Below are 24,629 nucleotides of genomic sequence, written 5' to 3'. Positions count from 1 at the left end.
GACGTAATGCGTCATGAGCGGCCAGCTGTGTCAGATGCCTGGAGAAAAAGCCATTAGTGTGTGCCTTTCAGAGGCACAGGTGGAGAAAAAAAAAAGAGGCCATTATCCTCGCTATTGACATTCCGTTGTAGAAAGCATCGCAAATACGACACGCTCAAACTTGAAAACATGTGATTATACTGTGGAGCTTTTGATTTATGATATTTACTAAAATGGCTAATGAAATGATAAGCCGGCCGAAGTGGCCGTGTGGTTAAAGGCGCTGCAGTCTGGAACTGCAAGACCGCTATGGTCGCAGGTTCGAATCTTGCCTCGGGCATGGATGTTTGTGATGTCCTTAGGTTAGTTAGGTTTAACTAGTTCTAAGTTCTAGGGGACTAATGACCTCAGCAGTTGAGTCCCATAGTGCTCAGAGCCATTTGAACCATTTTTTTTGAAATGATAAGAAACATTTTACATCTATTGTCTCTCTAGTTGAGAGATTACTCATTTTGTTTGATATCTAGTTTCTAGCTGGACTGCAGCATTGATTAAAATAAAATTTAATAGATGTACTAATATAGATATTTTATGCCTACAGATCCAGTAAATAACCATTTTATAATCTACTTAAAAAAAACGAGGGAGCACAAAAAGACATTTCCCTTCACAGGAACTGCATACATAATTTTCTTTTCAAGTACTTGGTAATTTATTTCATAGAATAAGTTTTTTGTGGTGCACCGCTTTAATTACATAGACATTAAGATGTGAATAGACATTTCCCTTATCAGCATTGTTGTCTTTAGTGTAATATTTTTTCTGCTTGAGCTTTCTCATGTTTAAATATAAGCTATTGCATTTGCTGCGGCTGTTTGCCAGGCATAGTGCTACTAAATTTCACTTTGTATTACTCTGTTAAGCTAGTTTTACTACTGATTTATTTTTCTTGTTGCTGCACATTGGCTCATATTAGTTGTAATGTTGCATTGCTTGGTAATTTAGATTTACTGTAGCTTGGTTTGGCAATTTGCGTTTCTTTTGTCATTGCTGTTTGTGTTAATTGTTTTGTGCAGCTGCATTGCCTCGTCCCTTAGTTTAGCATCTGAGCTCAGTAGATTTAAGTTAGCTTAAGATGGGGTAGGCTATATAAGAGAACGAGTTGTGATGAATGGAAAGGAATGCAATGAGAAGCCATAAGAAAATGGTTTGGCCAAAAAAGTATTTAAAAGAGGATATGAACAAAAAAGTAGAGCTTAGGGACAAAAGGTTTAGGTAGGATTTTCTTGGAAATAAATGATGAGGTAAGATAATGGAAAATAAATAATGAGGTAAGAAATATGTGAACATATAAATACAGAAAGCATGCTTGGATACGATTTTTTGGTAGAAACAAATGTTGAAATTAGATGTAAGATCTACGGAATGAAGTTTTGGGTTGAACTGCAGTACCAAATGTTACCCTGAAAACGAACCCTGTCTTTCCTTTCGTATTATTCCGCTATGTGTTTACGTATCCTTGTGTATTTGTCTTTTTCCTGTCTTTATGTGTTTAGCTAATAAGATTTATGTTGTAGGATTTTTCAAATACTATGTTATTTTCTTTGTAAAGGTGTTTAGACATTATTTATTCTGTTCTGTTTTAATGCTCATGTGTGAAATTAATGTTTCGAAAACTATTCTCATTATTTTATATATTCACTTATGTCATAATTCCTGTAACACTGATGTATATGTTATTTCGATTCTTTTGTAAAGCCAGTACTACAAATGTTGTCTGTATTGTTATGTTCTTTAGTCATGTATTTTGTACCTTTGTAATTGTATTCTTATGTTATAAAATTGTAATTGACACCAGTTCATCAAATTAAGTAACTTGTAAGTTCCATTTCACTGCACACGTTTCTGTTGGTCATAGTATATGGACAATATGTGAGAAGTAGGGACTGTTAGTGTTTGCACGTGTGTTAAAAATTCAGCAAGGGACTGGATAACGGCATTGCTGGTTCTAAGGACAATTCCAAAAACTTTGTGAGTGCACAAGTGGTGGTTATGGACTTGCTATATTGTCTGCAAGACTCTTCGATGGTGATTGTGCACCTGCACAGTCGCAGCAGATGGCCGCTGGCCATCTCTACAAGGACTACAGTGGGTCTGCATCTTTGATGATCCACCAATACCATTATTTCTACAAGGACTGCAGTGGGTCTGCTCTGTGATGACCTACCTACCAATATTCTTCAAAACTCCGAATGACTCTGCTGTGAGTTTGCTCTGTTGTGGCCCAGTACCTGTCTGCATGTCGAGAGTCAGCACTGTCTTTCCGTTGGAAGGACAACACTACTTCAAGACTGCATGGAAATCCACTACTTCCGTGTGCAATTTCTTTTACTAATGAGACTTTGTGAAAAAAAATGTAATTACTATTACGATGAATGATCAGGACTGTCTTTATGGACTGTGAGAAAATTTTAGCTTTTGACCAACATTGTATCAATAAGTGTGTGCATTTGATATCTTTGTTATTGTAATTACGAAAAATTTTATCAAATCATTATTGGCCACTGCCCAAAACAATTTGTAAAATTTTTTGTGGGGAGCATGGGGGCTATGTAAGTAGGTTGTTTAGGTTTTCTTATTGGTAACGCCCCATAGCGCTCTGTATGAAAATCACTGGCTGTGCTGTGTGCAGTCTGTGGCTAGTTTGCATTGTTGTCTGCCATTGTAGTGTTGGGCAGCTGGATGTTAACAACGCGCAGCGTTGCGCAGTTGGAGGTGAGCCGCCAGCAGTGGTGGATGTGGGGAGAGAGATGGCGGAGTTTTGAAATTTGTAAGACTGGATGTCAATTATGACTATTAAGGTAAATACATTGTTTGTTCTCTATCAAAATCTTTCATTTGCTAACTATGCCTATCAGTAGTTAGTGCCTTCAGTAGTTTGAATCTTTTATTTAGCTGGCAGTAGTGACGCTCGCTGTATTGCAGTAGTTCGAGTAACGAAGATTTTTGTGAGGTAAGTGATTTGTGAAAGGTATAGGTTAATGTTAGTCAGTGCCATTCTTTTGTAGGGATTATTGAAAGTCAGATTGCGTTGCGCTAAAAATACTGTGTGTCAGTTTAAGCACAGTCATGTATAATTGTTCTAAGTAAGGGGACGTTTCATGACCAAATGTTTTATGTATTTTGATTATTCAGTTTCACTATTATGTTGTGTAACTGTGATGTGGCATAGGAGTACCTAATATAGTATCGTAATTGGAATCTAGCTGTGAACACAGTTGTGGATTTTCGTTGATTTCCAAATTTATGACGCAACTTCTGCATAAGTTCGTTTGAATTTAAAAACGTAACGTGTGTGATTATATACAAGCGTATTACCAACACTCTTAGCTGTTTATGCAAAATGATCCTAGTGAAATGACACTTATGAAACTAATAAAAATAAAATCATCCAAATTTTCCAACGCGAATGTAAAACAAAAATCCACATGCTACATTTGTTTGCTACAAAGGATTAACTTAGCAGCTCTTTGCAACTCTACTTGCATGGTTTTTGTACGTCGAAATTCAGATGAGAAAGTTCACATTCCACTGGCTTACGCACTTTTCCTTAAGTAGGTGACATCGAGGCGACACGAAGATTCTTTCACAGACAAAGCAAGTAAACTTTGCAAACAAAATTTGTAATTTTGTGGAACGAAGCGACTTTGGAAGCCATCTGATTCGTATGCAGGTTGAATAAAAATTCGCGTACTCAGACTTAGCAGAGCGATTGCTCACATCCTAGCAACACAAAAACGTCTGTCACAAACTTTCGTCTTGCCCATATTTCCGGCAGTAAATAGACGTTAAATTTTGGCAAACTGGCAACACCGTAATCACATGTACGGTAAATACCTCTCTCTTGGCAGTTGGTGCAGTGGATTGCGTTTTGTGTTAGCATGCAGGAGGTCGAGGATTCGATTCTGGGTCGAGGTGTAATGGTTTCTGTTTGCAAAACGTAGTCTGCGTGGTATGATATCTTGTGTCTTAATCGTCATAAAAATGTGTTTCGTCGTCTAAAGCTTCGCCTTCGGGAGACTGGTTCTTTCCTTTCACCATCGCGTGACAGAGGTCGTCCACGGACTAGCCGTGCTCCATACATTCAGGAAGCAATTCTGGAGGTCATTCATCGGAAACCACAGGGAAGAACAAGTAGCGTTGCAAGGCTGCTGCGTGTCTCGCATAGCACACTTGTTGTCGTGGTGCACGAGCGTGGGCTGCACACCTACCATTATTCTTCCTGCAGACCGCCGTTTCCGGATGCAATTCTGTGACTGATTCCAACAAGAGCAGGAAGCAACGACGACTTAATAAACACCGTAATTTGGTCGGAGGAAGCAGCATTCACTCGTGAGAGTGTCTTCAACGTACTCAATACCCACCATTAGTGTTACGTTAATGTGCACGTCACCTGCGACCATAAATATCGCTTTGGCATCAGCGTCTGGACAGGGATATTTGGGAGACAGCAGTTTGGGGCCTTTCTTACTGACTCACCTGTTGACTGCACGAAGATACCACTCATTTCTCTCAAATTATGTGCCTGACGCACTGGAAGATGTTCCACTCCATGGTCAGCAGAGGTTATACACTCCTGGAAATTGAAATAAGAACACCGTGAATTCATTGTCCCAGGAAGGGGAAACTTTATTGACACATTCCTGGGGTCAGATACATCACATGATCACACTGACAGAACCACAGGCACATAGTCACAGGCAACAGAGCATGCACAATGTCGGCACTAGTACAGTGTATATCCACCTTTCGCAGCAATGCAGGCTGCTATTCTCCCATGGAGACGATCGTAGAGATGCTGGATGTAGTCCTGTGGAACGGCTTGCCATGCCATTTCCACCTGGCGCCTCAGTTGGACCAGCGTTCGTGCTGGACGTGCAGACCGCGTGAGACGACGCTTCATCCAGTCCCAAACATGCTCAATGGGGGACAGATCCGGAGATCTTGCTGGCCAGGGTAGTTGACTTACACCTTCTAGAGCACGTTGGGTGGCACGGGATACATGCGGACGTGCATTGTCCTTTTGGAACAGCAAGTTCCCTTGCCGGTCTAGGAATGGTAGAGCGATGGGTTCGATGACGGTTTGGATGTACCGTGCACTATTCAGTGCCCCCTCGACGATCACCAGTGGTGTACGGCCAGTGTAGGAGATCGCTCCCCACACCATGATGCCGGGTGTTGGCCCTGTGTGCCTCGGTCGTATGCAGTCCTGATTGTGGCGCTCACCTGCACGGCGCCAAACACGCATACGACCATCATTGGCACCAAGGCAGAAGCGACTCTCATCGCTGAAGACGACACGTCTCCATTCGTCCCTCCATTCACGCCTGTCGCGACACCACTGGAGGCGGGCTGCACGATGTTGGGGCGTGAGCGGAAGACGGCCTAACGGTGTGCGGGAGCGTAGCCCAGCTTCATGGAGACGGTTGCGAATGGTCCTCGCCGATACCCCAGGAGCAACAGTGTCCCTAATTTGCTGGGAAGTGGCGGTGCGGTCCCCTACGGCACTGCGTAGGATCCTACGGTCTTGGCGTGCATCCGTGCGTCGCTGCGGTCCGGTCCCAGGTCGACGGGCACGTGCACCTTCCGCCGACCACTGGCGACAACATCGATGTACTGTGGAGACCTCACGCCCCACGTGTTGAGCAATTCGGCGGTACGTCCACCCGGCCTCCCGCATGCCCACTATACGCCCTCGCTCAAAGTCCGCCAACTGCACATACGGTTCACGTCCACGCTGTCGCGGCATGCTACCAGTGTTAAAGACTGCGATGGAGCTCCGTATGCCAAGGCAAACTGGCTGACACTGACGGCGGCGGTGCACAAATGCTGCGCAGCTAGCGCCATTCGACGGCCAACACCGCGGTTCCTGGTGTGTCCGCTGTGCCGTGCGTGTGATCATTGCTTGTACAGCCCTCTCGCAGTGTCCGGAGCAAGTATGGTGGGTCTGACACACCGGTGTCAATGTGTTCTTTTTTCCATTTCCAGGAGTGTAGTTAGAAAGTGACGGTGCACCTCCACACTAGAATTAATGTACGACGGTATTTAAACAGAAAATTTCCAGGGAAATGGCTCGGACCGGGCGGTCCAGTTGTATAGCCTCCATGTTCACCTGACCTAAATCCCCTGAATTTCCTCCTGTGGGGACACTTAAGAAGGGGCACGTGTATTACACTCCACCGAATAATGTGGAAGAACTGATAGTGCTTGTTCTTGCTGTTCTTGTATCGGCGGATGCAGCCATGTTCTGAAGGCTTCCAGAGCGGGTCATGACAATGTTTGGATGTGCTGTGGGATCGCTTTGAGCACCTGCTCTGAGGACAACGTATTCTTTTGTAAACGTCATGCGATCATTAATATGGAAATTATTATTGTCACTGTTTGCTAATGTGTTACATCTGAGGGGACATACTGCCTGTGGCATAAATGACTAGTAGATGTTGAGTTATTTAACTGTGCAGTCATCTTCAGTATCTCAAAATTGATATTGTTTTTGTAGTTATTCCGTCCTATGACAAGTAATTTTCTATTTCTGACTTCTATAACCACTTTTTTGTTATGTTCACCGTTATGTACAAAACACTGTGCTCTGTAAATGTCGGAAATGAGTGGCTTATGAAACGGGTGTATACTGCAGTATTATACGTCAGAATAAAATTGGTAAATAAAAAGAAATGCATCTTGACTCAGAATCGAATCCTCGACCTCCTGCATGCCACCACAAGACGCTAGCCACTGCCTCAACTGCACAACACTAGTGCTAAGCGCTCACAGAGGTAGTTACCGTAAATGTGATTACAATGTTGCTATATTGCCAATCTTTAACGTCCATTTACTGCCGCAAATATGCGCAGAAGGAAATTTTGCGAGAGACATTTTTGTGTTTGGTAATACGTGAGGAATCGTACTGCAAAGTCCGAGTGCGAGAATTTTTCTACACTCTGTATACGCGCGCTTTGATCAAAGTGAAATTGCAGCCAGTTTTGCGGTGTGACAGCAAAGATGTCTGCAAAACAACGTGTGGTCCACTAAATAATGGTCTCAGTGCATCTCGGCTGCTTCCTTGATTTAGCACCCTAGACCACGATGCAAGTTTTACCTCTCTGATTATAACAGGTACATCCATACACTAGATTTCAAATAAAATCATCGCAATATAGCAGTTGGCTGGCGTTTAAACAGGCCTACGGGATCTAAGTTTCAACGCCCTTCTCGCTATATTGCAGTGGTTATTAGCAGTCGCAGATTTAATGAAAGGTAAACGGAAATTGCTGTACTGGGGATGAAGAGCACACGCAGAGGAAAACACGGGGGTTTAAAGGCTGAGACCAGATGCCTAGTACCCATGCCATGCCCTAGTTTCAGTTCTTTTTAAGTACAGTTTCACTGAGTTGATTGTACCTTGATAAACAGTAGTGTGCAAATGTACGTGTTCATTAATACTCTTGGATAACACATATACAGTGTGTAGAGATGCAGAGATTTTTATTTGTGGTACCTTAATATGCACAGACATCAGTGTATCAGTTGTTTTTTCTCTGAATCTAACAGTCTTCCTGCAAAAATGTCTCGTAATTTACTATATGATGTTTTCTGCATGATCACAACTGCACCACTAATTCGACTTTGCATTCCTGTATGGGCTAACCGATTTTTGCCCACATGTCTACACTTCAAAACCTGACCGGCAGCCCAGGGGAAAATAAGCATTAATGGCTTGGTTTTTATAATGTTATAAAACCCTCACTATTAAAATGCTCGTAGATGTACAGAAAGTAAACATCCTACATTGAATTAACTACTCCAATGTCGTCAACGTTTATGTAATTGCGTAGGAGCAGAAACATTATATTAGTAGGTAAACGTTACTTAACTTGCTCTGGCTGTCCCGTTGTCTACGATGTCGGTTTCTGTTTATGCTTTAGTTGCGGGAATGTTATCGCTTTTTGACATCATCAGTATTTTGTCACAAATTCTTGACACGTTCAACAACAACATTTGTTCAGTAAATGCTTTGTCCAACAGTTGAACACAGCACAAAGAACTTGATAGTTACATTGACCAATCTAGACACCAATTGAAATTATGGTGGCGCGTTTGGCACATAAAATTTGTAGGAGTTTTACATACAATAGCTTGCAGATCCTTCTAGAACGGGAGGTAGTTTAAATTACTTGTATTATGACTGTCTTAATTGAAATTATTTTTCAGATACAATTTATGTAATGTTTTCTGGAAATAATTATTTATAGAAAGACTTATGTGCCTAATAATTAATAAAGTTGCGAAGTTTGACAAAATAAAAAACTATGAGCTTCCTGTCTTTAGATAATTGCCAAATTAATTATCGATAGTAAAATCAGAAAAATTAAAAATGGAAACAGAAGTTTTGTTTACATGAAAACTAGAGCGTGAAAATATTAGTTTCACTGTTAAGTGGTCTTTAACGCATTTAAATTAACAATTGTGATTTTCGTGGCTAACTAGATCGAGATGAAAAATATAATTACACTAGCGCCAAAAATACTGTTTTGGTGATCAAATATATGCATATTCCCTTTAGGTGCGAAATAAATAATTTAAGTATAAAAATTAACTTAAGTCAGGCCGAAACTTCTACGGAATGGGACATTTCATCTGAACTACGAAAGTTCTGAGGAGGGAAGATTCGTTACATCTTCCCACATGTACTAACCAATCTACAAACGTACTTCTGCTAATAGCTACAATTATCAGTCTGCAGATGAAGTAAATACTGTGTAATGTTGTTCAGTATATTGTTCTCAGTCAATAACAGAAATACATTCACCTATACCCTTTACACCAAATGTATGTATAGTCACTTTTTATTGGAGAAAAATTTCATCCCTAAAAAGATTGTGTTTGCAATCGTCGCTGATTTTACTGTACCATTCTCGTTTTCGTTGGTTCATTTCCGGCAGTTTACCCACAAAAATACAATAGCTTATCAGTAACACAGTACGTAGCAAATATTGTTTCTTATCATTCACTCGCACTAGTCAGCCTTAAACACTTGAGCCACTTTAGGTTCTAAAGCAACTTCCTTAATAACTCCTTACTACTATCTTCCTCTCTGAATTCTCTAATCAACATTCTTCTTTTCAGACTTATCGTCGACATTATTTTCAATTTTAATCACCATTAGTATTCGACGTAACACTCTTCTTCAAAATTTTTCCCGCCAGCACCAGCGATGCGACCTACTGGCTCACTCGACTCACACCCAGTGTTACCAGATACAACAGCCTCGAAAGCAGGAGAAAGAAACTCAGCAGAATATAACAGTAGATACTAGACAGCATATTCTCCATGCTATTGCTCCACTGTTACACGTTAATGAATATAATACATGTATACAAAACTCACACTAAATTAAGAATTTACTACTACGGTAGTTTCACAAACAGTGTATCTAAAAGATCACCCTTTTATTACATTGTAGCGGACATATATAAATTCAGCCTCACTTTCCCATTTCCTTTTGTAGTTTTGAGTGTTCTTTGCCTTTTTCCGAGCTCTGGGTGCACTCATTTCCGCATTTAACTTTCCACGAAAACAAAGTGTTTCAAACCTTTGCACACTAACTGTAGGGATTTTAATACGTCACGCACAACTAACAGCGAACTTATGCATTTTAACCTCAACAGTAAAATGCAGTAAGCCAGTAATTTTTGGCAGTACGCAGTGCAAAAAAAGATTGCATTACTTACATGTTCAAACTCTTCACTCATACCATTCCAGAAACTCAAGACATAAAACCAAGTGACAGATCTTACCATCACCTTTAGTCTACAATGATGTGACACCATAGCCTTACAAGCCGGTTACTCATTGTTACCGAAGTTTTTCGCATAGCTACGGAAATACAGATAACTTGTGAGGACCTTTACTTCCTTCGAGTGACGAATGAAGGGGTTACTGCAGGCTAATTTTGACAACATTACATGGTAATAAATGGCAGACATTTTATTTCCATCTGAGACTGTTGCGAGTCGTTACACTATACTACAAGAATCTGTTTAGCTTCTTGCAGTCAGATATAGGCTACGTTGTCATCGCTCAGGTTCATATCATAAACTGAGAAACAGAGGTTTAAATAACATCCATGCGAGGAATAAACGCGGAGAAACTTGACTCAGGACTGGGACCTTCTAAGAGAAAAGTCTAGGGGTGAGGGACTCACAGAAGGGATGCCGAAAATTTGATTAATATCTTAAGAAACAAATAGTTGGCCAACTGGTGTACCAAAAGTACGCCAAAATGAAATTTACGTTGAAGGAATAGATACAAATATAATAAAAAGGGAGATTTGCCCTTTTATTTGCGGTATAGCAGCAGAAATTTTAGGAAGCAGGAAACCTCCTGCAAAAACAGGAGATCTGACATTGCCCACAGGACTACACTAAAACGCACGCACGCTCATATAGTGAAACTTCCATCTGTCATCGCTACAGTGCCCAACGAACGTCCGCCTATCAAATACTTCAGCCCTGGTGGATATAATTATGCTCACATACAGAGGTCGGTTTAAGGCCCAAGCGACCCGTGCGGCCGCTTGGTGCACCAAGTAGCGAAAACTGACGTGGGTGATAGTATGCTGTAATAGAAGCGAGACAGTTATACTAAACATGGGTCCGAAAGTGGGAGGTAATGGTGAATAAGTGATTACGAGCCGGACTCACTATAGTACACACTGCCAGAAATAAAAATAGTGTACCCCTTTGCTAGTTTCAATTTGACGCAAGATTTATTGTTACCACAGTTCATATGGAGTACACAAAACGATTGCATTTACAGGCCAATACCACATGCGGTTCTGTGGTACCAGGTATCGACTCTCGCTGAAACATCCATTTTAACAGGTGTTGTAGCGTCCGCAGCGGCAATGCATCCAGTCAAAAGTGTACTTGGAGAATATTGTCCTGGGACACGTTATGCCACGCCTAATTGACCTGTTCACGTAGCTCTGTAAGTGTGTTGGTTGACGAGTTACACGAGTCACTTATTGTCCCATCGTAACCCACACACGCTCGAGATTGGAGACGAGTCCAGACATCGTGCTAGCAGCGGAAATTGTTGCACGTCTTGCTCAGCACGTTGAGTTTTACGGGCAGTGTGTGGACGGGAATTATCCTGTTGGAACAACACGTCACCTGCCTGTTGCAACAACACAGAAGATAGGGTATAACAACATTCTGCATGTATCGATTGCTGGTTAGCGATCCCTCCAGAAACAGCAAATGTGAACGAGAGTTGTAGCTCATCGCGTTGTAGGGTCTGGGGTGTTTCCAGTGAGTCTCGAACGAATGCACTGTACGAAACAGTGCTCCTAAGGTCTACGTCGTACGCACAAACTACCATCGCCTAGGTGCAGGCAGAATCTAGTCTCATTGCCGAAGACCACGGTGCACCATTCCATCTTCTAAGTGATCCTCTGACGGTACCAGTCAAGCCGTGCACGTAACTGTTGTGACGTGGGTAGGAGACGGGATAGAGACGTGTTTGCCCATAGTCCCAGTGATAATAACTGGTTCGCAATAGTTCGTGTTCACACGTCTGGGCTCGCATGCTGTTTTACCCGTGCTGTGGTAGCTGTACGATCTGTCACTTCTATCCGTTCAATGCGGCGATCCTGGCGATCGTCTGTGCCGTTTGGGCGTCCAGAGCCTCATCTACGGGTGTGAGAATGTTCCTCTGATCACTGATACCAGCAACCGAGCGAGGTGGCGCAGTGGTTAGAAACTGGACTCGCATTCGGGAGGACGACGGTTCAATCCCGCGTCCGGCCATCCTGATTTAGGTTTTCCGTGATTTCCCTAAATCGCTCCAGGCAAATGCCGGGATGGTTCCTTTCAATGGGCACGGCGGACTTCCTACCCCGCCCTTCCCTAATCCGATGAGACAGATGACCTCGCTGCCTGGCCTCCTTCCCCAAAACAACCAACCAACTGATACCAGCATCGTTGCATAACTGACACAGCACGCTCAATTTGTGTGACAGTTCTGCAAAAGGACATCCCGCCACTCCGAAGGCCGCAATTCGACCCCTTTCAAGCTCGCTCATTTGGCTGTAGGAAGCACGTATGCGTCTCCGTGGCATTGCTTCACTCGTTTGCACTACGCTGTGTCTACTGGCTGTGAGCATGCCCTATTGAAGAGTAGACACAGATGTCGTTCTGATAGCTATTCCATTAAGCCATCTGTTGGCCGAGAACGCTGAAACCATTATCAATACGTCTACTATATCCTAGGTGGCATATGCCGTTATCATATCAAAATCGACGTCGTCTTTCCAGGACCTCTAATTCTTTTCCGTCAGCGTATATTAATTTATTTCAAATGTAAAATTTTCGATTAAATCCCTAACATACGCACCATTTGTAGACTTGATGGACCAATTGGAAACGATATGCATGTCATCGTCTCCCAACAGGTCAAAAATGGTTCAAATGGCACTATGGAACTAACATCTGAGGTCATCAGTCCCATAGACTTAGAACTACTTAAATCTAAGTAGCCTAAGGACATCACACTCAACCATCCCCGATACAAGATTCGAACCTGCGACCGTAGCAACAGCGCAGACCCGGACTGAAGCACATAGAACGCTCGGCCACAGCGGCCGGTACCAACGGGTCATCGTATGCGATACGGAGGGGCGTGGGGTTGTTTGGCCACATGGTGCAAGTCATTATACTTCAACACTTTGGCAAATTGCATTTCTTTGTGAATATGAGATGAAATGATTAGGACGACACGAACACCCAGTCCCCGCCGGCTGGGAAGTGAACTCAGGACCCCATCATCTAACAGGCAGTGACACAGACCAGTGGACCATTAGCTGCGGACGATTTTAAGAGGAAATAAAGTACTACCTCAGGATATTACCCGTTACACTTTCCTGTACACTCCTGTTGAAGAGTAGATCCATGCGCGTCAACGCGTGACATTGTTAATAGACTGTTTCTTTTCCAGATCACATACAAAATTGTGTTTCTGTTCCATAAATAAAAAGAAAGGACCATGTTCGTAAATTTTCAATTGCTGCCGTCGAAAACTTTATAAAATCTATCTTTTTACTGGTGACTTTTCTTCTCATGTGACATTAAACTTACGCAGTTGAGCAGGGTGTTAGATTAAAGAAGACAATATAAAAATTAGAAGACATTATTTGTATTTCTGTGGTACTTTCTCCGATGGCAAGTGACATAATTGGTAAATTATGAAATTAAATATTTCCATTATTAAACGAAAGTATAAGAGAAATTTAACTTTTTCATCTTCCTAGTCATTTTAATAAAGATCATGAACACTGAATAAATTCTCAATTGCTTACATCGCTAAACCCGTTTATTCATATAGATGACCGGCTAAGGGAATTCTCAGCTGTCATCTTCGGATCTGCAATAGATGGGACAGAGAAAGCTAGGATACAGCAACTAACGTAACAGCACACATAATTACATCCAGAACTTGCAGTACATGGAAAAATAACATATCTATGTTTACATCATTACACAATCCTTTCCTTCAGTACAGTAAGTGGTGCTATACAATGTATGTCCACGTTGGTATCGTGAGCTGTACTAAAAGTCAACATGTCAGTTTTGAAATAACCGCCATGTTTACACATATTATTTCGGCGAAACAAGTGCTCACATTCATCACTATTTTACAACTGATATATCCCAGCGTAAACATTCTTAGTGGTACATATGAACATCAGATGCCACAGAGATCATACAACTCGGTATTATCATCTCATTACACTAAGGCATAGTTCTACTATTCCGTATAATTATATATGCCTAAATTATTATCATAACATATAAGCGCAGTCATTATTCTACATTTAAAAAACTGTTTGTAAAATCATTTTCAGCATTTATAGAACGTAATTTATACATAAATATTGTATATAATTTCACAAAGTTTTTAAAAACATTTTATATACACTCTTCATAATTAATTCTTTATCAGATTTTCCTTTATACAAAATCAGAACCAATATGACAACCTATAACCACCTAAAAGCTTTGTATGTACAGCCAATGGTATCATATGTAGGTCGATTTTAATACATCCAAGAATAGCTCGATATCTACAGGAACAGATAAGATATTGCATCAGGAATACTTTCAAAGTATGTGTACCAACAACGGAGCTATTTAAGTTTTGTACTTTTGTTGTCACTTACGATGTTTACATGAGCTTATCCAAGACAACAGGAATTCTGGATGGAATCTTTTCAGTGGATTCGTGCGTGCAGTTTGATCACTTGCTATATAGGTGAACGCTTTTGAAGCAAATGAAAATTTAGTAAATAACAAGAATGTTTATAAGACGTTTTAAACCATATTCTAAAATGATACAAAAGCTTATGCATAAATTATGTGTTATAAATATTGCACATGATTTTACAGACAGTTTTTTAAAAATATAGAATAGTGACTTGACTTATATATTACGATAACGATTTAGGGACCTGTAATTACATGGAATAGTAGGGCCATCCCTTGGTGTAATGAGACGATAGATAGTACTGATTTGTACTACCCCTGCGGCATCTGATTTACTTATGTATCATTAAGAATGTTTACCCTTGGTTGTACCAGTTATAAACTGATGATGAATGTGAGCCTTGTAATCGGCGCAATAATATCTTTGTAGATTACTGTTATTTTAAAACTGACATGCCGACTTCTAGTACAGCTCACGATACCAACATGGACATACATTGCAAAGCACAACTTACTGTACTGAAGAAGAAGATTGTGTAATGATGTACACATAGATATGTTGCTACTCCATGTATTCCAAATTGTGGATATAATTACGTGTGTTGTTGTGTTAGTTGCTGTATCCCAGCATTTTCGGTCCCATCTTCTGCAGACCCAAAAATGGCAATAGAGAATTCCCGACGACGGTCATCTATATGAATAAACGATTTAAGCAATTTTTGGGATTTGAGGTCCGCCAGTTACGCAGAACACCGTTTTTCTTAGTACCCAGACATGTTTCGGCACCACTGTGCCATCATCAGTGGATTTGCGTTTGTATTTATTCTCCAATGTGGACCTTTTTGTTACATGATTATAAAATTATGCGCATCTTAAGTTCAAACAACAGATCATTCTTTTTTTTTTTGTAAATACCTTTACATTTGGTGAACATTAATTTTCTACACCAATTTTGTGTTAATTATTACAGGTGGTTTGTCATCTACAGCCAAACGATGCTGATGAGAATTTTTTTTTTTTTTTTTTTGCTGAGAGTTAACCTATCTTTTAGAGTGTAACTTAGTTTTCTGCGATGTTTTCGCCCTTATTTTCGTATTTACTTACGTTTTCGTGTGGCAGGCACTTCCATTCTTCGCATCATGCTGAGATGTTGTGATGCATACGTAGCTATAACAAGTATTTTCCACAAATAACGTAGTAAAACGCTTTTCACTACACCAGAACAAAGTGTGATTGTGGTTTGTTATGTGTCCCAGCCCAATCAGTGTTCATTTGTTCACCAGAGAGTTCGGAGCCAAATTTGAATTTTATTTGCATTTTACCTTTGTGTGTATATGTGTGTGTGTGTGTGTGTGTGTGTGTGTGTGTGTGTGTGTGTGTGTGTGTGTCTGTGTGGGTGCGTGTGTGCGCACGCGTCTGTGTGTGTGTTTTCTGTGTGTTTCTTAGCTGTGTATGTTGTCTTTTATATGGTATTCCTATTTGTGTGTAAATGGTGCGTTTTTGCAGATTTTAGTATATTTATTTTTCGTGTGTGTGTGTGTGTGTGTGTGTGTGTGTGTATGTATGTGCGTGCGTGCGTGTGGTTGTGTGTATACTTATCTGTTTGTGCTAATTTTATTTGTAAAAGTTCCTTTAATGTGTTAAATAGTGTGCCCTTGCATAGTGGTGTATTCGTTTAAGACATGTTTTCCTTCCGCTGCTGCCTTCTGTATGTGGAAGTTTTCATCAATGGTCAGGTTGCTTTATATGCTGTGGCTAGGTTTTAGTATTATTAAGTCTGTTTCTATTGTGGTTGGGTGGTGGTTGTTGGCTATAAGGTGGTCAGCAAATGTGCTATGGGAGCTGTTGCATTTTGAAGCTCTGAGATGTTCCTAATATCTTGTTTTGAAGTTTCTGCATGTTTGTCCTATGTATACTGACTGGCAAGTGGTGCATTTGAGTTCATATATTCCTGACCTGTTAAATTTATCCATGGGTGTTTCTTGTCTTCTGATCTTTTTCTGTGTTGTGTTCTCCGTCCTGTATCCTATTTGGAGTCCCTGTTTCTTTAATATGTTGCCTATTCTGTGAACAGTCTTGTTATTGTAGCTGAGTATGTGCCATTTTGTTTCGTGTGTGTGTTGTTGCTCTGTTGTGTTTTGTGTGTGGTCATTGTTTGTGTTTTGTATTGTTCTGTGCTGGGTGAGTATTTGTGAGTGTGTGGTGTGTTCATTTTTGTACTGTTTGCATTTTTTTATTTAACGTGTCTACCATATAACCATTTTCTATTGCTATTTGTTTTATTGTGTTTAGTTTGTGTGTAGTTCTGTTTGTTCATGGGTGTTCTCCTTAATCTGTGGAGCATGAATCTGAAGTTTGCATGCTTATGTGTCAATCGATGGTTTGATAGGTTGTTAATGGTGGTGCTTGTGGTTGTCGGTTTCCTGTATATTGTGAAGTTGTGTGTGTTGTTTGATTTTTGTATGGCGAGATCTAGAAAGTGTATTGTGTTGTTAGTTTCTCTTTCTAATGTGAATTTAATTTTTGGGTGTATGTTGTTTATTTCATTGTGTAGCTGTTCTATGTGTGTATGTGGTTCATCAATCAGGCATATTATGTGATCGATTTAACCGTACCTGTATATAAGTTTGTAGTTGTTTGGTTTTATTATATTTCGGAAGATCATGTTCTCCAGGTTGTTCATGAATATGTTAGCTAGGAGGCCACTGATTGGTGATCCCATTGGCAGTCCTTCGTGTTGAGAATAAAGTTCTTTGTTGAATACAAAATAATTTTGTGATTTTATGGTCTTGAGTATGTTTGTTATTTCATTGATTTGTGTGTCTGGTATGTGTCCTTGTTGATTTAATCTTTGTGTGATGATGTTGATTGTTTCATTTATTGGAATACAAGTAAACATTGATGTGACGTTGAATGATATGTGTGTTTCTGTGTCTGGTATGTGTATGTTCTTGCTTCTGTCTATTAACTCAATTGAGTTTTCCAGATATGTGTTGTTATCAGACGTGTACAGTTTTTTCAGTAGTGTATTTGTTTGTTGGGCTAGGTGGTAGGATGGAGCATTTCGGAAGTTAATGATGGGTCTTAATGGGATGTTATCCGTGTGAACCTTTGGTAGGGCATTTAGGGTGGGTTCTTTTGGATTTTTCTGTGTCATCCTCTTTATCTGGCATTTTGAGAACGTATTATTGATGTTTCTCAGTGTCTGTTGGATGTTTTTTTGATATCTGATCAGTTTTGTGATGTTATTGTCTTTAAGAAAATCTAATGTTTTCCGTATGTATTCCTTTTCATCCATAATTACAGTAATAAATGGATAAAATTCAAATTTGGCTCCGAACTCTCTAGTGAACAAATGAACACTGACTGGGCTGGAACACATAACAAACCACAATCACACTGTGTTCTGGTGTAGTGAAAAGCGTTTTACTACGTTATTTGTGGACAATACTTGTTATAGTTACGCATGCATCACAACATCTCAGCATGATGCGGAGAATGGAAGTGCTTGCCACACGAAAACGTAAGTAAATACGAAAATAGGGGCGAAAACATAGCGGAAAACTGAGTTACACTCTAGACGATAGGTTAACTCACAGAAAAAAACAACTTTCTCATCAACGTCGTTTGGTAGTAGATGAGAAGCTACCTGTAATAATTAACACAAAAGTGGTGCAGAAAGTTCATGCTCACCAAATCTAAAGGTATTTACAAAAGGAAACGATCTGTTGTTTGAACTAAAATGCGCATAATTTTATAATCATGTAACAAAAATGTTCACATTGCAGAATAAATAAAAACGAAAACCCACTGATGATGAACTGTGGTGCCGAAACATGTTTGGGTACTGAGAAGAAGAGTGTTTTGCGTAACTGGCGGACCTCAAATCCCAAAAATTTTAACTGCGAACACGGCCAATACAAGGAGCTGCAAATCAAAAAGATGGATTATAACGATGTTACCACGTGAAAATTTATTCAGTGTTCGTGACACTTTAGATCGCCTCCACCCTGACGATGTCATAAGCGTATAATAAATATCAACTTTTTGTAGAATAATACAGCAGGTCTAGTTTCTTCTGCTTTCAGTTAGGGCATCTAAGGATCTGAGGAATTACTTTAAATGGGAGTGAATTTCCTGCTCTTAATATTTATCACTGAAATAACGTTCAGAAATTTATTTCTGTAACAGATAATTCTATACATAATACACTCCTGGAAATGGAAAAAAGAACACATTGACACCGGTGTGTCAGACCCACCATACTTGCTCCGGACACTGCGAGAGGGCTGTACAAGCAATGATCACACGCACGGCACAGCGGACACACCAGGAACCGCGGTGTTGGCCGTCGAATGGCGCTAGCTGCGCAGCATTTGTGCACCGCCGCCGTCAGTGTCAGCCAGTTTGCCTTGGCATACGGAGCTCCATCGCAGTCTTTAACACTGGTAGCATGCCGCGACAGCGTGGACGTGAACCGTATGTGCAGTTGACGGACTTTGAGCGAGGGCGTATAGTGGGCATGCGGGAGGCCGGGTGGACGTACCGCCGAATTGCTCAACACGTGGGGCGTGAGGTCTCCACAGTACATCGATGTTGTCGCCAGTGGTCGGCGGAAGGTGCACGTGCCCGTCGACCTGGGACCGGACCGCAGCGACGCACGGATGCACGCCAAGACCGTAGGATCCTACGCAGTGCCGTAGGGGACCGCACCGCCACTTCCCAGCAAATTAGGGACACTGTTGCTCCTGGGGTATCGGCGAGGACCATTCATAACCGTCTCCATGAAGCTGGGCTACGGTCCCGCACACTGTTAGGCCGTCTTCCGCTCACGCCCCAACATCGTGCAGCCCGCCTCCAGTGGTGTCGCGACAGGCGTGAATGGAGGGACGAATGGAGACGTGTCGTCTTCAGCGATGAGAGTCGCTTCTGCCTTGGTGCCAATGATGGTCGTATGCGTGTTTGGTGCCGTGCAGGTGAGTGCCACAATCAGGACTGCATACGACCGAGGCACACAGGGCCAACACCCGGCATCATGGTGTGGGGAGCGATCTCCTACACTGGCCGTACACCACTGGTGATCGTCGAGGGGACACTGAATAGTGCACGGTACATCCAAACCGTCATCGAACCCATCGTTCTACCATTCCTAGACCGGCAAGGGAGCTTGCTGTTCCAACAGGACAATGCACGTCCGCATGTATCCCGTGCCACCCAACGTGCTCTAGAAGGTGTAAGTCAACTACCCTGGCCAGCAAGATCTCCGGATCTGTCCCCCATTGAGCATGTTTGGGACTGGATGAAGCGTCGTCTCACGCGGTCTGCACGTCCAGCACGAACGCTGGTCCAACTGAGGCGCCAGGTGGAAATGGCATGGCAAGCCGTTCCACAGGACTACATCCAGCATCTCTACGATCGTCTCCATGGGAGAATAGCAGCCTGCATTGCTGCGAAAGGTGGATATACACTGTACTAGTGGAGACATTGTGCATGCTCTGTTGCCTGTGTCTATGTGCCTGTGGTTATGTCAGTGTGATCATGTGATGTATCTGACCCCAGGAATGTGTCAATAAAGTTTCCCCTTCCTGGGACAATGAATTCACGGTGTTCTTATTTCAATTTCCAGGAGTGTATTTGTTGTGGTCTTAAGTCCAAAGACTGGTTTGATGCAGCTCTCCGCACTACTTTATCCTTTGCAGTCCTCTTCATCTCTGAATAACTACTGCAACCTATATCCTTAGGAATCTGCTGACTGTATCCATCTCTTGGCCTCCGTCTACAATTTTCCTCCCCACCCTTGCCTCCAGTACTAAATTGGTGATCCCTAGATGTCTCAGAATGTGTCCTACCAACCGATCCCTTCTTCTAGTCAGGTTGTGCCACAAATTTGTTTTCAACCCAGTTCTATTCCGTACCTCCTCATTAGTTACGTGAACTACCCATCTAATCTTCAGCATTCTTCTGTAGCCCCAAATTTCAAAAGCTACTGTTCTCTTCTTGTCTAAACAATTTATCATCCATGTTTCACTTCCATACACGACTACATTCCATACAAATATTTTAATAAAAGACTTACTGACCCTTAAATCTACACTCGATGTTAACAACTTTTTCTTCTTCGGAAACGCTTTTCTTGCCGTAACCAGTCTACATTTTATATCCTTCTTCTTCGAGCATCATCAGTTTTTTGATGCCCAAATAGCAAAACTCACCTAGAACTTTAAGTGTTTCATTTCCTTAGGTAATTCCTTCGGCGTCAAATGGTTTAATTCGACTACATTCCATTATCATCATTTTGCTTTTGGTGATGTTCACCTTATGTCGTCCATTCAAGACACTGTCCATTCCGTTCAACTACTCTTGCAAGTCCTTTGCTGTCTCTGACAGAATTACAGTGTGTCGACAAACCAAAAAGTTTTTATTTATTCTCCCTGGTCATTAATTCCTACTTTTTTTTTTTTTTTTGTTTCCTTTAGTGCTTTCTCATTATACAGATCGAATGACATCAGGGATAGGCCACAACCGTGTCTCATTCCGTTCTCAACCACTGCTTCTCTTTCGTGCTCTTTGACTACATAACTGCCATCTGGTTTCTGTAGAAATTGTAAATAGCCTTCTGCTCCCTGTATTTTGTCCCTGCCACTTTAAGGATTTGAAGGAGCGTATTCCAGTCAACACTGTCAAACTCTTTCTCTGAGTCCACAAATTCTATAAACGTACGTTTGCCTTTCCTTAATCTAGCTTCCAACATAAGTCGTAGGGTCAGTATTGCCTCACGTGTTCCTGCATTTCTATGCAATCCAAACTGATCTACCCAGACCTCGGTTTCTCCTAACTTTTTCAATATTCTGTAAAGAATTCGTGATAATATTTTGCAGTTGTGACTCATTAAACTGACAGTTCGGTAATTGTTACACCTGTTAGCACTTTCTTTCTTTGGAATTGCAATTATTATATTCTTCTTGAAGACCGCGGGTATTTTGCCTATCTCATATATCTTGTTCACCAGATGGAGTTTTGTCATGGCTGACTCTCCCAAGGTTATCAGTAGTTCTAACGGAACGTTGTCTGCTCCCGGGTCCTTGTTTCGAGTTAGATCTTTCAGTGCGCTGTCAAATTCGTCTAGTATTATATTTCCCATCTCATCTTCGTCTACGTGTTCTTCCATTTCCATAATACTACCCTCAAGTACGTCTCCCTTGTATAGACCCTCTATGTAGTCCGTTCACCTTTCTGCTTTCCGCCGACCGCGGTGGCCGAGCGGTTCTAGGCGCTACAGTCTGGAACCGCGTGACCCCTACGGTCGCTGGTTCGAATCCTACCCCGGGCATGGATGTGTGTGATGACCTTAGGTTAGTTAGGTTTAATTAGTTCTAAGTTCTAGGGGACCGATGACCTCAGAAGTTAAGTCCCATGTCGTTCAGAGTCATTTTTTTCTACTTTCCGTTCTTTGTATGGGCTGATTTTCCGTCTGAGGTCTTGATGTTCGTACAGATGGTTCTCTTTTAACTAAAGGGCTCTTTAATTTCCTGTAGGCAGTGTCTGTCCCATAATTATACATCCTTATAAATCCTTAAATTTTTCCTCTACCCATTACTGCTTAGCTGTTTTGCACCTCATGACAATGGTAATAATTTAAAAATTACAGTAACCCATCTCTGTGATGACCAGATTCAGATTTATTTTTCAATGTCTTACCAAGAGCCCAAAGAAAGGCAGTCTTATGTTAGGACGTTCGTGTGGAAAAATGGTATCAATTAGGCCCCGCTCTCAGACGGTCATATTGAACAGCAGCTTTACGCCATGGCTGTAGTGTGTCATCGAGGGCAGGGCGATAAAAGTCCCACACCAAGGGCCTAGCCAAAGAGGGGGCACTAAAACTGCCTGAAAAACTACAAGAAAGAGAGACGGTTTAAGAATTAAACGAGAAAGGTGCGCGAGTTCCCCTACACCTTGTGCTGCTATCTTCTGCCAACAAGAAGTAGCCACTCCCCAGGCCCGCGACTATAGACGCTAACGGTTGACACGGTGTCGTTTCTACAGTGTCATGCACTAGAGGCAGAATAAAGAAAAGATGAATATAGAACATACATCTGTCGCCAACATTGTTAATTTGGCAAAGTGCGCGTAGTTCGGACAGCTGCTGCCTACGTAGTTCGCTTATGTTCTTTCTCTACAATACATTCTGTGAACAACGATTTTTTACGGACTTGTTCCAGCAGGAAGAAACACTTTCAAGTCGACGTACAACTCCGTTACAGGTTCTATAGTAGAGCTGCTGCTACTTTACTACTTTTCAAGGTCGTCGAGCTATCGGCTGATGAAGCAAATAAGCTGTTTGACCGAAGACTTCTGATTTTTGTTAGATTCTTGTGACTGAGGCCTGGAGGGAGAAGCGAAAGTGTAGGAAGCAAGTTAAAAATGTGGAGAGGGTAAGCAATGAACCTGCCTCTCCGGCCATTTGCTTTGCTGCTCCCAAGTTACGTTTCGTAGCATCTGTTGTGTAAATGAGAAAAAATTCAAGAATAAGCAATCTGTGACTGTTTAATAATATTGCAGCAATTGTTAGTCATTCCTTCTAAGCAACACTCTGTTCATTCACGAAGACGCTGAACCATCGTTTAAACAAACGTATGCGTTACGCGACCACAAATCGTCTTTTCTTTTACTGCTTGACCAACTGTTATGAACCAACCCATGAATTATAGCTGTAGTAACCATTATTCTAGTCTCTCCAAGCACTGCATCGTTCTTTGCCTACGCCTTCGAGTGATTTCATTGGCCGCGCGGGATCGCAAGTTCTGTACCATGTGCAGGACGACACGATTATCGCTAAATGTAGCCAGACCTGGGCGACGACTCGCCTGCTCTTTTGCCAAGGTTGTCCGTGTAGCCTGCACAGTTTCGATACGGTTAATTACTGCACCAGTGACATTTTACACACAATCATTATAAGCGTTTTATTAGGTCATTCGTTTCATTTCGCTGTCATCCATCTGCTGTCCAAACACTGTTTTTTCTCGAGTTGACAGCGGTGTAATGAGAGAATAAGAACCTCTCTCCCTCTCAAGATGAAAAAGACGTATTCCTGTAATGACATGGTAGATACAACACGAGTAAGGTTGGCGTGTTGTTCTTCGCATGCGGTGATACAGCGACTTTTAAACGTCACGCAGGCTTAAATGTTGCACGCTGTAGAGCCAAATATTGCTTCAACGAGGAACGGACGACTGAATCAGAAACCGGTTTATCATTAGTGTTTGATGGTTTACAGTTGAAGGAGTCACCAAATCATAATAATTTCGCCACTACCGACTGAGTTCTCTCGAAGACGGTTCGAGGCAGAGGGAAGTGAGAAATTACAGTTGTAGCAATATCTGGAAGACAACTAAAATTCACAACCCAGCCATGCTATCGATGAATGCTCTCGTCATGTACCGACGTGTTGTCGTGCATTAGTACAGCACATTCAAAATGTGAAATAGAATTTCAACGTGGCAGCAAATTTCCGAACCAGAATAACCAACGTCTCACGGGACAATGTAAAGCTTACTCGAACAATATTTGGAATACTACAGCGTCGAACACATATACCCAGAAAGTTTCTGTAACATACGTTCCGCATATCGTAAAACTGTAGCAGAACCGTAAAAGCAGAACAGTTGGTAAGGGGTACCATCATGTACAGACGGCGTACTTATGTATAGGAGATATAACATGCTCCAAACGATATGGTTCAGCAGCTCTGCTGGTAACCGATTCCAGTCCTAAGATGAGATGTGTGGAGGTCTAGAACAGTCATGGGCGGCAGATAGTACGCAGCACTTCGTCTCCCCGAAATTTATTCGCGACACACTCGGTCGGATTCAAGACTCATCAGTGATGTAGCAATGTATTGTTCCGTGTCGTCTTAGCCTTTTTCTGCTTCTTCTCTTCCCATAATATGGTATTCAGTACTTGTTACTATCCACATCTTTTACTTAGTCTACCAGGATATCTTCCATTACGGACTGAAAATTTTTAACGTTTATGGGATTCAGGGATCCATTACGTCTTCTATATTTTACTTTTGACTTTTTTGTGTAAGCTATTCCTGCGAAGTTTGTTTCTGTCCTCATTTATGATACTATTAGACAGTTCCTATTCTCAGGCAGCCACTAAAAGCATTCGAATCTTAACCTTGAACATGAATTATGTCTCTTGTTGTTAGTGTTGTCACCGTGACTGTATTCCTTTCGTAAAAAATAAAACAATTCTCTTTCAGTCACTAACTATGCTTTTTAGTTCGTTATTCTTTTTACAAATCTTTTTCTTATTAAAGATCCACGA

Source organism: Schistocerca americana, chromosome 2 (genome assembly GCF_021461395.2).
Source record: "Schistocerca americana isolate TAMUIC-IGC-003095 chromosome 2, iqSchAmer2.1, whole genome shotgun sequence".
Lineage (NCBI taxonomy): Eukaryota > Metazoa > Arthropoda > Insecta > Orthoptera > Acrididae > Schistocerca > Schistocerca americana.
This window is presented reverse-complemented; position numbering follows the sequence as displayed.